This window comes from Sciurus vulgaris (assembly GCF_902686455.1).
Source record: "Sciurus vulgaris genome assembly, chromosome: X".
Lineage (NCBI taxonomy): Eukaryota > Metazoa > Chordata > Mammalia > Rodentia > Sciuridae > Sciurus > Sciurus vulgaris.
In genome coordinates, this window is record NC_136471.1 from 74,779,190 (window position 1) to 74,793,704 (window position 14,515).

Below are 14,515 nucleotides of genomic sequence, written 5' to 3' on the forward strand. Positions count from 1 at the left end.
GTGGTCTTTTGTGTCTGACTTCTTTTATTAAGCATTATTGTTCTGAGGTTCATCAATTTTAAAACATGCATCAAAATTTCATTCTTTTTTATGACTGAATAGTGTTCCATTGTGTAGATATATCACATTTTATTTATCTATTCATCAATTGGGCTGTTTCCCTTTTGGCTATTACGAATAATACACCATAAACATTTGTCTATAAATAGTTTGGTGATCGTGTAACAGGGGTCCATTTCATGTAATAGGTTCACTTTATGCTTTAAATATAAAACCTGCTGCTCAACCACTAGTAACCTATTTTAATACTGACATGTTTTTTTTTTTCTTTCCTCTTTCCCCTCTTCCCCTCCCTAGCTGCAGGAAAACAAGATTAATGACTTTCCTGTCCTAAACTGAGTTATGTGTCCTTTGGTTTACTGACCACCTGAACAAAGAAACTCCAGACCTGGAAATGGGAAAGCAGTTATCTTAAGGTAAAAATTGAACATTAATAACATCTACTGATAATATCTGGAAAATAGTTCCTTTAGTCCCCTTTTTGCAGACATCTGTTCACCCTACAGAATGGTCCCCTATGTGTTGTAAGTCTGTCACTTTTCTCCTTTGCTAGCAAGGCAATAAAACTTCCTTTTCCATTTTTTGTCAAAACCTTGTCTTCATTGTTGGATTGGCCCTGGGGACAAGGATCAAACTTTCAGTATCAAACTTGGCAACCCAGATGAGACCTGAGAGTGAACCCTGCCCTGGACTTCTTGGGTGAGTCTGTCACTCCAAGTATGAACTTGTTGCGAGCCAACTGCTAGAGAATTGGGACATGGGGTAAATTCACCTTGGGTTGGACTGGAGGAGCTACTCCTATAAGTAAGAGGAGGGATTGAGGGGCAATCCCAGTAGCTGCCAAGTTCCTTTTGCTTTGGGGAACTCCTGTTTTCTCTCCTTGAACAGGTGCAATACATTCCTGCTGGTCTATTTGAGAAAAAGGAAACTGAATGCAGTAAAGTCATGGTACCTTGGTTGTCTGGTAAGTCTCCTAGTGTGCATGCCCTGACCCTTGATTCTACGTGTCTGGTTTCATTTGCTTTCCTGGGGCTATCTGATTCTCCTTTGTGGGAACATCCAATCCCTATTCATGGGGCATCCATGGTCGCTGTGGTATAAGAATCCTGGCTAAGTGGGAATGGGGAACCTAGGGGATTTCACCTCCACCTAATCTACTTTAAAGTTTCCTATTCTGTTGACCCTGGTTTGGGGGATCCCTTCCTGTTGTCTGTTCTTGTGTTTTTGTTTGTGTCTGCTACTGATCCTTTAAGACATGAAGAACACTGCATCAGTTTCTGCAGTTAGTCTCTTGGGAAATATTTTGGCTAAATGGGCCACCAAAGCAACAAGCATATAACAAAGAAAAAGATGGTGTTTTACTGTAATAGTCTGACTGACGCCTCTTATGGAAGGTAAGGAAAGTAGCAGCTATATGGTATTCTGAATTATATATTATAAATCTTTGCAGTTGGAGTTGGTCTGTCAGAGGTCAGATAAATGAAGATTTTGTGTGTTCAGGCATTAGACAGAAATCAGAATGGCCAGGAACTATGTTGATCATGCAAAGAAAGGCATAGCCACTGGTGTGCAAAGATAGCAGAACATCAGAAGAAAAAGTTGGGAATGATTTAAGTCCTTTCACCCTTATTCGAGCTGGCTGGCACTACCTCTCAGCCATCCTCTAACTCTGGCCCCAGCTCTAGGTGGCTGTGGGTCATCCCACCGTGAGCAGAGGGTCACCAAGGGTTGGGCGATGTCACCCAAGTTGAAGGAAGGGTATTGTGAAAGGGCCTGTGCTGTAAAACAATGTTGCCAAGTGGGGTAGGTGGAATCCCTGAGGAATCAACAGCTGCCCCACCTTCTAGTCTGCCTCTGGCTCTGACAGACTCTCCTCGGCTAGTGGAGGATCTCCTTCTCAGCCAAGGAGAACTTGTTAGCTGCCAGTCTCCAGCTGCCAGCACCTGGGAATGGGAATGGTCTCCCCCTTTATGACCTGACATGTCATCCCATTTATCCAGGGAAACACCCATCAATGGGGCAGGGCAATTCCAGGTGCAGCAATACCCCATTGGCATAAATGCACAGCGGGACCTCAGAATGAGATGGGTGTGCCTCGAGAACCAAGAGTTAAAGCACAAGAACTGCGGCTTCTTCAGTCAGACTTTGCAGCTCCAGAATGAAAGGCAGGGTGGAAATTATGAGCTGAACAACCTAAAATGCAGGGGCGGGGAGGGGGCGGTTGGTTATGTAGCTCAGTAGTAAAGTGCTTACCTAGCATGTGTGAGACCCTACATTCAATCACGAGGACCACACACAAATGAAATTCTACCACTTATAATTGTGTTTCTGGGAAGGGTGTTCAAGGTGTTCTTTTTTTTTTTTTTTTTTTTTGAACACAACTTTTCATTTCTCTGGTTGTATACTATGCAGAGTCTTTAAGTCTATTGATATGATTCTTATTTTTATTGAGTGCAAATATCTCTGCAGAATTCTGATTTCAACTTTTTTGGATAAATATCCCGAAATGGAATTACTGACTCATATAGTGGTACTGTTTTTAATTTTTTTGAGAAAACTCAATACTATTTTTCATAATGGCTGTACCTACCTCACCAAGAATAGTTATATTTTGTTTTTGTTTTATAGTGGCCATCCTGACAAGTGTTAAGGTGATATCTCATTGGTTTTGATTTGATTTTTCACCCATAATTAGTGATATTGAGCATCTTTTCATATGCCTATTGACCCCTTGCATGTCTTTGGGGAAATGTCTGTTTAAGACCTTTGCCCATTTTTAAATCATATTAATTCTTTCTTTCTTCCTTCCTTTTTTTTTCTATTGGGTTGTAGGAGTTCCTTACATATTTTGGTGAGAAATCCCTCATGAGATATATGGTTTGCAAGTATTTTCTCCCTTCTGTAGGTTGCCTTTTTCATTCTTGAATGCTTTCTTTGCTGTGCATAAGATTTTTACTTTGATATAAGCCCATTTGTCTATTTTTGCTTTTGTTGCCTTGTACTTTTGAGGTCTTATCTAACAAATCCTTACCTGGACCAATGTCATGAAGTGTTTCTCGTGTGTTTTCCTCTAGTAGTTTAATACCTTACATTTATACTATTTGTTCATTTTGAATTGATTTTTGTTTTGGTGTAAGATGAGGATTCAGTTTCATTCTTTTGCATGTGGATATCTAATTTTCCCACTATGTGTTGAAGAGGCATTTTTTTCCTTTTGTTTTGGCACCATTGTCAAAGATCAGTTGACCACATATACATGAGTTTATTTCTGGGCCTTTAACTCTGTTCATAGGCATGTACAAATGTCTTTATGCCTGTGGTACAATGTTTGGTTACTGTAGCTTTGTCATATATTTTGACGTATATATTGTGAGCATCCAAATTTGTTCTTCTTTTTCAAGACTGTTTTGGCTATTTAGGGTTCTTTGTGGCTCCACATGAATTTAGAATGTGTTTTTTATTTCTGTAAAAAATGCCTTTGGGATTTTGATAGGGATTTGACAAAATTGAACACATTTTAATGGTAAAAACACTCAACAAAGTTGGAAAAGAAGGAAATTACCTCACTATCATAAAAGTTATACAGGAAAATATAGCTAACCTGATAACGAATGGTAGAAAGCTGAAAGCTTTTCCTGCAAGAGTAGAAGCAAGGCGAGGATGCCCACATCTATTCAACATAGTACTGAAAATTCTAGCGAGAGCAAATTGGCAGGGAAAAGAAACAAAAGTCATGTAAATTTTAAGGAAAGAAGTAAAATAACCCCCATCCACAGATGACACAAATCATTTATATGGAAAAACCTAAAGATATCACACACACACACACACACACACACACACACACACACACACACACTACCCCACATCACAAAAACCTGTTAGAACAAATAAATGAATTCAATAAAGTTTCAGGATACAAAATCACACAAAATCAGTTGTATTTCTATACATTAAGAAGGAACAATCTGAAAGGGAAATTAACGAAATAACTCTATTTCAAAGAGAATAACATCAAACAACATAAAAAAGAACAAAATACTTAGGAATAAGCTTAACCAAGGAGGAAAAAGACTTGCACTGAAAACTACAAAGCATTTATGAAAGAAATTAAAGAAGATACAAGTGGAAAGATGCCCCATGTTCATAGAGTGAAAGATTTAAAATTGTTAAAATTTCCACACTACCCAAAGTGATTGGCAAAGAATTTAACAAGGTACATTGAAAGGAAGGTGACTTTCAATCCCAGAGCAACTGTATAACAGGACATCTGCTCAATTTGGGCAGTTTGTAGCACTTCATGGAACAGTATTGCCCCCAATTGGCTACTTTGACAAGAAATAGATAAAATCTAAAAATATTGTCTTGAACAGTATTTTGTACCATTGAAATATATGCCAAGGAATGTAAACAAGATGAATGAAAGAGAGGAAAACTGGTTCTGTTGCCCATTCTTTTTGATTTCCCAGGCCTCCTCGAATCATAAGAGTAATGTACACAAGATATTCATTCAACTAGCAATAATTGAGCACATATTGTAATTATGTACCAGGCATTGTTCTCAGGGGGAGCCAGACAAGGTGCAATTTTCACAGTACCTGCATTCTATTGGGGATATGGAGCATAAAAAAAAATCACTCCAAATAATAATGAGTGCTCAAGGAGAAGAAAACAGGGCAATATGCCAGGTTTGATGATTCAACATTTTTACATAAGCCTCATGAAGAGAGAATATTTGAAATGAGACATGAACTTGAAGAAGGAGCAAACTAAGCAACCATCTAAGGGCAAACATTCAACAATTGTAAAGACCCTACAAAGGGAACAAGTTTGACATACTCCAAAGAAAGAAAGGTCATTGTAGGCAAAGCATATTGTTGCAAGGACCAATTAGCAGGAAGTGAAGGGAAAGATATAGTCAGAATCCAGAATGTGTAAGCCAAACTAGTTGGTTAACTGTTTTAAAATATTTGAAGTATTTTAAGTAAAAGAGTGTCATGTTCCCATTCATATGTCTTAAAAGATTACTTTGGCTGCAGTATGATGAATGGAAAGGGCAGGGAGCAGCAAAAATGGGTACATGAATCTTTTTGTGGTGGTGCTCACCTGTAATCCCAGCACTTTGGGAGACTGAGGCAGGAGGATTGCAAGTTCAAGGCCAGCCTCAGCAACTTAGCAAGACCCTGTCTCAAAATTTAAGAAAAAGGGTAGAGGATGCGGTTCAGTGGTAGGGCACCCCTGGGTTCAATCTCCAGTACCTCCAAAAGAGGAAAAATGTGGGAACATGCAGATGAGTTAGGAAACTCTTTCTGATAGTATATCTGATATTGCTATGGTAGCAGTTGTAGAGATGGTAAAAATGAATAGCTTCAGAATATATTTTGGCAGTAAAGCTGAGTGGACTTTTTGATAGATTCAGTGTTTAGGATGGGGAAATATAGAAACTTAGGATAATTCTCAGGTGTTTCAGTTGAGTAACTACATGCAAGGCCAAGATATGGGGATGATTTGAGGAGGAGTGTGATTAGGATGTAAAGTTAGTTTTGGAATGCCTGACATCCATATTGAAATGTATTGGGGCTCAAGGGAGAGATGAACTCTGGAGGGTAAGTTTGGATGCCACCAACATATAGATGGTAGGACTAGATGAAATTACTTAGGGAAGGATTATAGATTAAATAGAGGGCTGAAAGTGGAGCTCTGGGTTATTCCAACTTAGCAAAGGAATAGAGCCAGCAATGGAAAATGAAGTGCTAGGAAAATGTGTGGAGTCATGGAAGCCAAAAAGAAAAGAGTTCCATCAAACACTGAGTAGGTCAAGACTGGAGAACTGATTTTGGATATTACTAGAAGATGGGATTGATAGCAATACATGTCTATTTGTCAGTATTTTCTCAGTGTAAGGCATTATGTTAAGAAAACTTTTATACTGGTTATTTCATTTCATCCTCACCACAACTCCAGGTGGTTGATACTATCAATATATCCATTTCATACATAAGGAAACTGAGGTATAGAGAGGTCAGGCCAGGTGTACAAGGTGGAAATTAAGGTCTGAAACTAGGATTGGACTCAGGGAATCTGACTTGCCCCAAGCAGCCACACTGTTGCCTTCCAATGATTTCTCCACTTGGGTGGGAGAGGGCTTTATGAATGATTTTTAAAAACTGGTAAATTTCACTTAACATAAAGTTTACTGTTCAAACCATTTGAAAGTATATATAAATCAAATCATTTGAAAGTGTATAGTTCAGAAAAATTAAGTACATTCACAATGTTATGCAACCATCACCTCTACCTGTTTACACTTGTGAAAAAAGTACACAATCAGGAGCTACAGGAGGCAAGCTTTGCAGTATTAAGAGTATAGAGTGACTCTTGGTTCCTCTGGGAGAATGTACTTGTCTTGTTTGAAAACTTTTGTGAGCTTGCAGGAAAATGCAAACCTGCTATTCAAGAAAGAACTACACTTAGTCCTCTTGTTAAGGAGGGCTGTTTGGCTCAGGTGTGGAGAGCAGATGATCTCCCAGTCATCAACTGATACTGTGGCATCAGCAAAAGCCAAGCCTGGGATGAAATCAAGGCAAGGATGCTATCAACCTTGACTCTCAACTCTGATGCTGAGTTATCAGATGTCCCAGGACAGTGGATTTCCTGGATGCAGCAGAATGTTCCTAGCACTGCAACAGTAGGATAGACGCACAAAAACGTTTCTAGCTCTGTAACTTTTTAGTACACAAAGAAGCCTCTGGCAACTCACAAGCCTTAAACAATTTACAGTGCTCCTATAGTTTAACTTCCTGATTATGAAACCCTATGTAATAAACTTGCAGAGCTAATTCTGGGTCACTGTTCCTCTATCAGAGTACAGTGTTCTACCTGGCCCCAGATTTATGTAAAAATGTCTTTGTGATTTCTTTGTCTCTGTGTTTCTCTCCATCTCTAGTCACCCCTACTTGAGAATCCTTTGTTGATGCTGCATAGGTCAAGGCACTCAGGGACTTTGTCCACAGAAGCAGAGTGGGAAGGAAAACTTGTGATTATGCCATTTGAAGTCCATTCTATTTCACTAAATGTCAAAGAAGTACATAATATTGGGTCTCTATTTGGGGCTTTATGCCATAAAAGTTATAAATCGAGCAACAAAGTAGGAAGTGAAAGGAAGAGATAGAGTAACCAGGGAGGACAAAACTATCTGCCAGGTGTGTCAGTGCCCACTACAGGCACTCTGGACCTCCACTCTAATGATGCAGTTCCTGTGATGATGTTCTGCCTCAGCTTGTCTTTAGAATACAAGTCCTAGAACCTTTGTTCCCACTTAGTATAGAATTTAGAATTTAGTTTACTTGAAACTTAAACAACCATATCAAGTTTATGGATAACTTAAACTTTCCAAAGTTTTACAGAAAAGTTGCATAGGTAGTTCAGAATTCCCATATACCCTACATGCAATTTCTCCTTCTATTAACATCTTATATCAATAGGCACCATATTGGAGGTTTTCAAGATGGCGGACTAGAGGGTAGCTGCATTTCATGTTGCTCCAGGACTCAGGATTCAAGAAGAGGAGATATTGAGAGACTTGGGACCAACTCAAAGCCACCGGGTGAATTTCTCCTGTTGGGGAGGCCTCCTGGATGGGGCAGTAGTACTGGAATGCAGGGAACTTTGTGAAGTAGAGTTGCCCAACGAGACACCCCTCCCCCTGCTGGAGCAGTGAACTCGGACAACTGGGAGCATTGTAGAGGAGGCTGCTCAGCATGACGCTGGGACTCAGAGCAACCCACCGGGGCTCTGGGCGGCTATCCAGAGGAGGAGCTGCACTGCAAGCTGTTTGGACTCAGAGCAACCGCTCCTGAACACTGGGGGGCTGCCCGGAGGAGGAGGAGGAGGAGTGTGGTGGGTCGCTTGGACTCGGAGTGACTGCACCAGGGCTACGGGTGGCTGCCCAGAGGAGGAGGCGCACAGTGAGTTGTTTGGACTCAGAGTGACTGCACCTGAACACCAGGGGGGCTGCCTGGAGGAGGAGGAGGAGGAGCGTGGTGGGTCGTTTGGACTCGGAGCGGCCGCACCAGAGCTCCGGGCGGCTGCCTGGAGGAGGAGGTGTGCAGCGGGTCGCTTGGACTCAGAGTGAGTGCACCAGGGCTATGGGCGGTTGTCGGGAGGAGAAGGTGTGCAGTGAGTTACTTGGACTCCTAGCGACCACACCAGAACACCGGTGGCTGCCCAGAGGAAGAGGCTTGCTGCAGGTCGCAGGAATCGGAGTGACTGTCCGGGACTCCAGGTGGCTGCTCAGAGAGAGGCCGCATAGCCAGGCGATTAGGTGCAGAGCAGTGTCCCAGGACCTAGGAGGCTTCTTGGTGGAAGAGCCACACAGAGACAAGCTGAGGGGCAGAGCGAAGGTTCCAGGACTGCAGGCAGCTTCTCTGAGGAGGGGCAGCCTAAGGAGACTCGTCTGCGAAGGGCGAAGTGCCCAGGCCCAGGAGGTAGGTCCGGGCCCCTGGGAATGTTGCAGAGGAAGGCAGCCCAGCCCAGGCAGTAGTTGTGAATTGAGGGGAACCTCTAGGAGGGGAACTGACCAGTGAGACCTCCCCACCGGGTGAGTCTTCCCTGCCAGGTGAGGTTTTCCCACAAGGATGGTAAAATCAGAGACACAGGCCCAAACAGGCCTTGCTTCAGCCCGCAGCCTAGTTCCCAATTGGATGACCACTGGTCAACAAGTGGAGGCACCTCTGCCCACTAGCAGGGAATATACCCCACCTGAAGGCCACCACTCCTAGAGAGGCATCTTCCTTGTGGAGCACCGCATTATCAACTTCCTCCAAGACTTCAGCCTACTGAAGGCTAAGGGGGGATATACTAGAAATCTTCAGGGACATTATAAGTCAATAGAGGAAATCTGCAATATCTCAGTGGTCCACTGATACCTGAACAATATGAGAAAACAAGGGAAGAAAATGCCACAAACAAATCTAGATGTTACATCAATAAAATCCAATGACAACATGGCAGAAGAAATGACAGAAAGGGAGTTCAGAATGTACATAATTAAAATGATCAAGGAAGCAAACAATGAGATGAAAGAGCAAATGCAGGCATAGAACAATGAGATGAAAGAGAATGCAGGCATTGAATTATCACACCAATCGACAGTTAAAAGAGCAAATACAGGAAGCAAGAGATCATTTCAATAAAGAGTTAGAGATATTGAAAAAAAAACCAAACAGAAATCCTTGAAATGAAGGAAACAATAAACCAAATTAAGAACTCCATAGAAAGCATAACCAATAGGATAGAACAGCTGGAAGACAGAATCTCAGATAGTGAAGAAAAAATATTTAACCTTGAAAACAAAGTTGGCCAAACAGAGAAGATGGTAAGAAATCCTGAACAGAATCTACAAGAACTATGGGATATCATGAAAAGGCCAAATGTGAGAATTATTGGGATCGAGGAAGGCACAATATGTGTGTGAGGATGTGGGGAAAAAGGTACACTCATACATTGCGGGTGGGGCTGCAAATTAGTGCAGCCACTCTGGAAAGCAGTGTGGAGATTCCTTAGAAAACTTGGAATGGAACCACCATTTGACCCAGCTATCCCACTCCTTGGCCTATACCCAAAGGACTTAAAACCAGCATACTACAGAGATACAGCCACATCAATGTTCATAGCTGCTCAATTCACAATAGCCAGATTGTGGAACCAACATAGATGCCCTTCAATAGATTAATGGATAAAGAAACTGTGGTGTATATATATATATACAATGGAATATTACTCAGCCATAATGAATGATAAAATTATGGCATTTGCAGGCAAATGGATGAAATTGGAGAATATCATGCTAAGTGAGATAAGCCAATCTCAAAAAACCAAAGGACAAATGATCTCGCTGATAAGTGGATGATGACACATAATGCGGGGTGGGAGGCGTTAGTGTTAGGGTTAGAGTTAGGGTTAGGGAGGGGGGCAAGAATGGAGAAAGGAAGGACTGTATAGAGGGAAAAGAGGGGTGGGAGGGGTTGGAGGGGTGGGGGGAAGGGAAAAAATAACAGAATGAATCAAACAACATTACCCTATGTAAGTTTATGATTACACAACTGGTACGCCTTTACTCCATGTTCAAACAGAGAAACAACATGTATCCCATTTGTTTACAATTTAAAAAAATGTTATAAAAAATAGCCACCATATTTTTATTGGTGCATTATAGTTGTACATAATGGTGGAATTTGTTGTTATATATTCATATATGCACACAGTATAACAATATAATGTGGGCAGTATCATTCCCCAGTATTTCCCCTTCCCCTCTCCTCCTCCCTCTCCCCCTTGTCCTTTTCCTCTACTCTACAGATATCCTTTCAATTTTCTTTCCTTCCTTTCTCTTTCTTTCTCTCTCTCTCTCACACACGCACACTCTCGCTTTCTCTGTCCCCTCTCTTTCTCTCACTTTTCTCTCTCCTTCTTTATCTTTCTTTTTCTTTCTCTCTTCATTCCTCCCTCTCTCCCCCTTCCCTCCCTCCCCTCTTTCTTTCTTCTTTCTTTCTTTCTTTCTTTCTTTCTTTCTTTCTTTCTTTCTTTCTTTCTTTCTTTCTTTCTTTCTTTCTTTCTTTCTTTTTCTTTCTTCCTACAGGGTTTGAACCCAGTGGTGCTTAACCACTGAGCCACATCCCCAGCCCTTTTTATATGTTCTTTAAAGACAGGGTCTTGCTGAGTTGCTTAGGGCCTTGCTATGTTGCTGAGGCTTGCTTTGAACTTGCATACCTCCTGCCTCAGCCACCTGAGCAGCTGGGATCCCTTCAATTTTCATGAGACCACCCCCCTACACCTTTCTTTTCCTTTTCTGAATTATTTAAATAAAATCCATACTTCATTTTGACTTCCTCAATTTTCACCTAAGTCTCTTTTGTGTTCTTGAACCTAGATCATCATGTTACACTTCACTGTCCCATCTTCCCTAGGTTCCACTTAGCTGTGACAGTTTCTTAGGTTTGCCTGTCGTTGGTTGTTTTTTGGGGGAGGTACCAGGAAGTGAATCGAGGGATGCTTAACCACTGAGTCACATCCCCAGCCCTGTCTATTTTTAAATTTTGAGACAGAGTCTCAAACTTAGTTACCTGGTGCCTTGCTAAGTTGCTGAGGCTGGCTTTGAACTTGAGATCTTCTTGCTTCAGCTTCCTGAGGTGTTGGAATTACAGGTGTGCACCACTATGTGTGGCCATTTGCCTTGTTCTGATGACCTTGACAGACTTGAGAAATACTGATCAGGCATTTTGCAGAATAATGCCTATTGTCATTCTCATTCTTAAACTGAGGTTATAAATTTTGGAGAGGTTGACCACATAGGGAAACTGCTACGTCATCACCATCATATCAAGGGTACACACTATCATTATTGTAATAGTACTTTATGCTTTGAATATAGCCCTTGCTGCTCTGCCACTGCAACTTAATTTTAGAATAGACATGTTTCTTTCTCTTCCTCTCTCCCTCTTCCTCCCTAATCTCTCCCCCTCCTTAATCTCAGGGGAAACAGGATTATCTTTCTTCCACATCCTAGGCAGAGTTATCTGTCCTTGAGTACACACCCAGCACAGGAACGAAGTAATTCAGACTTTGGGATGGCACCAGAAGATCTCAGAATTATTATCTCCCAAATTAACACGTGAATTATAACTCAGAGAATGTAGCCTTTGAACAATCTCTTTAAAAAGCCCTTGGTCCCCTTGATGGGCAGAATTACAGCCTCTAGGACAGGAGTCCCCTGTGTTTCACCTTTGCCAGCAAAGCAATAAACTTTTTTCCTGTTTCTCTAAACTATGTCATTGTTATTGGATTCCACTGGGGACAAGGACTGAGCTTTTGGTAACAATTTAACTTATCACTGATTTTTAGAATTCTTGTGCATAGTAGATTTGTCTTCTTCCCAACATATTTATTTATTCATTTATATAAACATGGACACACTGATATTTATTTTATGTTTTACATTATATTCCAATGCCACTTTAATGTCTTGTTTCTCAGCTTGCTCAAATGTGAGCTCTGGAAGTTTGCCCCTGTGTTCCTTTGATACATTCCTATCAACAAGGTGTTTTTTTTTTTAAAGCACTTCTTTACTTTCTGGTTAAGCATCCTGGGTTTAATCCACAGTATTCCCCCCAAATTATTTTAAAATATATAACAAAATTCATCATCATGTCAACCTAACTGAACCATGGTGCTCAGATAGGTGGTGAAATGTTATTCTGGTTGTTTTTTGTGAAGGTGTTCTTGGGTGACATTAAGATTTAAATTGGTAGGTTTTCAGTAAAGCAGATGCTCACCATAATGTGGGTGGGCCTCATCCAATCAGGTGAAGGCCTGAACAGAATATATAGACTGACCTTTTCTGAAGAAGAGTATATTCTGCAGCAGTTTTTGATCTCAAACTGCAACTGTGAATCTCTCTTGGGACTACAGTCTGACAGCCTTCAGACTTGAAATGTAATATCAGCTCATCCATGTATCGCCAGCCTACCAGCTAATCCTGGAGATTTTGGAATTGCCAGCCTCTACAATTGTGTCAACCAATTCCTTAAAATAGATTCTTTAGACTCTGTTTACTTTTCTTACCTTCAATTATCATTACCTTTCAAGTTCATTGAATGAACTCCAAGTTTTTCTACCTGCTTAAATCTACTGATGAATGTGTTTAGTTAATTTGTCATTTCAATAAAATTAGGTTTTTTCCTTTTAATAATTTTTATTTCTTCACCGATGTTCTCATTTTATTCTTACTTGTTTACTTGATTTCCTTTAATTATTATTATTATTATTTTTGGTACTTGGGATTGAACCCAGGGGCACTCAACTACAGAGCCAAATCCCTGGCCCTATTTTGTATTTTATTTAGAGACAGGGTCTCATTGAGTTGCTTAGCACCTTGCTTTTGCTGAGACTGGCTTTGAACTCATGATCATCCTGCCTCAGCCTCCTGAGCCTCTGGGATAACAGGTGTCTGCAATTGTACCCAGCTTCCTTTCATTCTTTATGGATGTTTTCTTTCAGTTTTCAGCATATTTAAGACAGTTGTTTGAAAATCTTGCTCTAGTAAGTTTTATATCTGGTCTTTCACAGGATAATTTTTGTCAGTTTATTTTGTCCTTTTGAATAGACCATGTTTTTCTGTTTTTCTATGTTGTGATTTTCTTATTGAAAATTGAGTAATCCATGTCGCTCTAGGATTCATGATTCAAGAAGAAATATTGAGATAACCGGGACCAGCACAGAGCCGGTGGGCGAGACTTCACTGCTGGGAAGGTAGAACCAGAGACCCAGACCCAGACCAGCCAGGCCCCAGCCCAAAGTCCAGTGCCCCTTTGGTTGCCTCTGCCCACTAGCAGGGAATATACTCCACCTGGAGGCCACCACCCCTAGAGGGGCAGCATCCTTTTTGGGTCACTGCATTATCAAGTTCCTCCAAGACTTCAGGCTACTGAAGACACAGAGGTGAGTTACTGGAAACCTGCAGGGACACTATAAGTCAATAGTGGGGAAACTGCAATACCTCAGATTTTCACTCTTAGAGGGGAAGATACCTGAGCAATATGAGAAAACAAGGGAGGAAAATGTCCCAAACAAGTCCACATGCTAGAATCCAATGACAGCATGGCAGAAGAAATGTCAGAAAGGAAGTTCAGAATGTACATAATTAAAATGATCAGAGAAGAAAATGATGAGATAAGAGAGCAAATGCAGGCATTGAATGATCGTACCAATCAACAGTTAAAAGAGCAAATACGGGATCATTTGAATAAAGAGATATTCTGAAAAAAAAATCAGAAATTATTGAAATGAAGGAAACAATAAACCAAAGTAAAAACTCCATAGAAAGCATAACCAATAGGATAGAACACCTGAAAGACAGAACCTCAGACATTGAAGATAAAATACTTAATCTTGAAAATAAAGTTGACCAAACAGAGAAGATGGTAAGAAGTCATGAACAGAATCTACAAGAATTATGGGATATCATGAAAAGGCCAAATTTAAGAATTATTGGGATTGAGGAAGGCCTAGAGAAACAAACCAAAGGAATGAACAATCTATTTAATGAAATAATATCAGAAAATTTCCCAAATCTGAAGAATGAAATGGAAAATCAAGTACAAGGGGCATATAGGACACCAAATTTACAAAACTACAACAGACCCACACCAAGGCACATTTTAATGAAAATAACTAACATATGAAATAAAGATAGAATGTAAAAGGCTACAAGAGAAAAAAAATCAAATTACATTCAGGGGAAACCAATACAGATATCAGTAGATTTTTCAACCCAGACCCTAAAAGCTAGAAGGGCCTGGAACAACATTTTTCAAACTCTGAAAGAAAACAGATGCCAGCCAAGAATCATATACCCAACAAAACTTACCTTCAGATTTGATGAAGAAATAAAATCCTT

General features: G+C 40.6%; 1 protein-coding gene and 1 long non-coding RNA gene across 3 annotated transcripts in view; one reads left to right on the forward strand and one right to left on the reverse strand.

Annotated features, from left to right (window-relative positions):
• Window positions 1–14,515, reverse strand: part of LOC306650790 (uncharacterized protein) — a 388,837-nt gene that overhangs the window by 165,757 nt on the left and 208,565 nt on the right. The window lies entirely within an intron of this gene.
• On the forward strand, window positions 539–13,428 carry LOC306650810. Its single transcript, XR_013761035.1, has 3 exons — window positions 539–759; window positions 949–1,024; window positions 13,291–13,428. It is a non-coding gene; the product is annotated as an uncharacterized lncRNA (long non-coding RNA).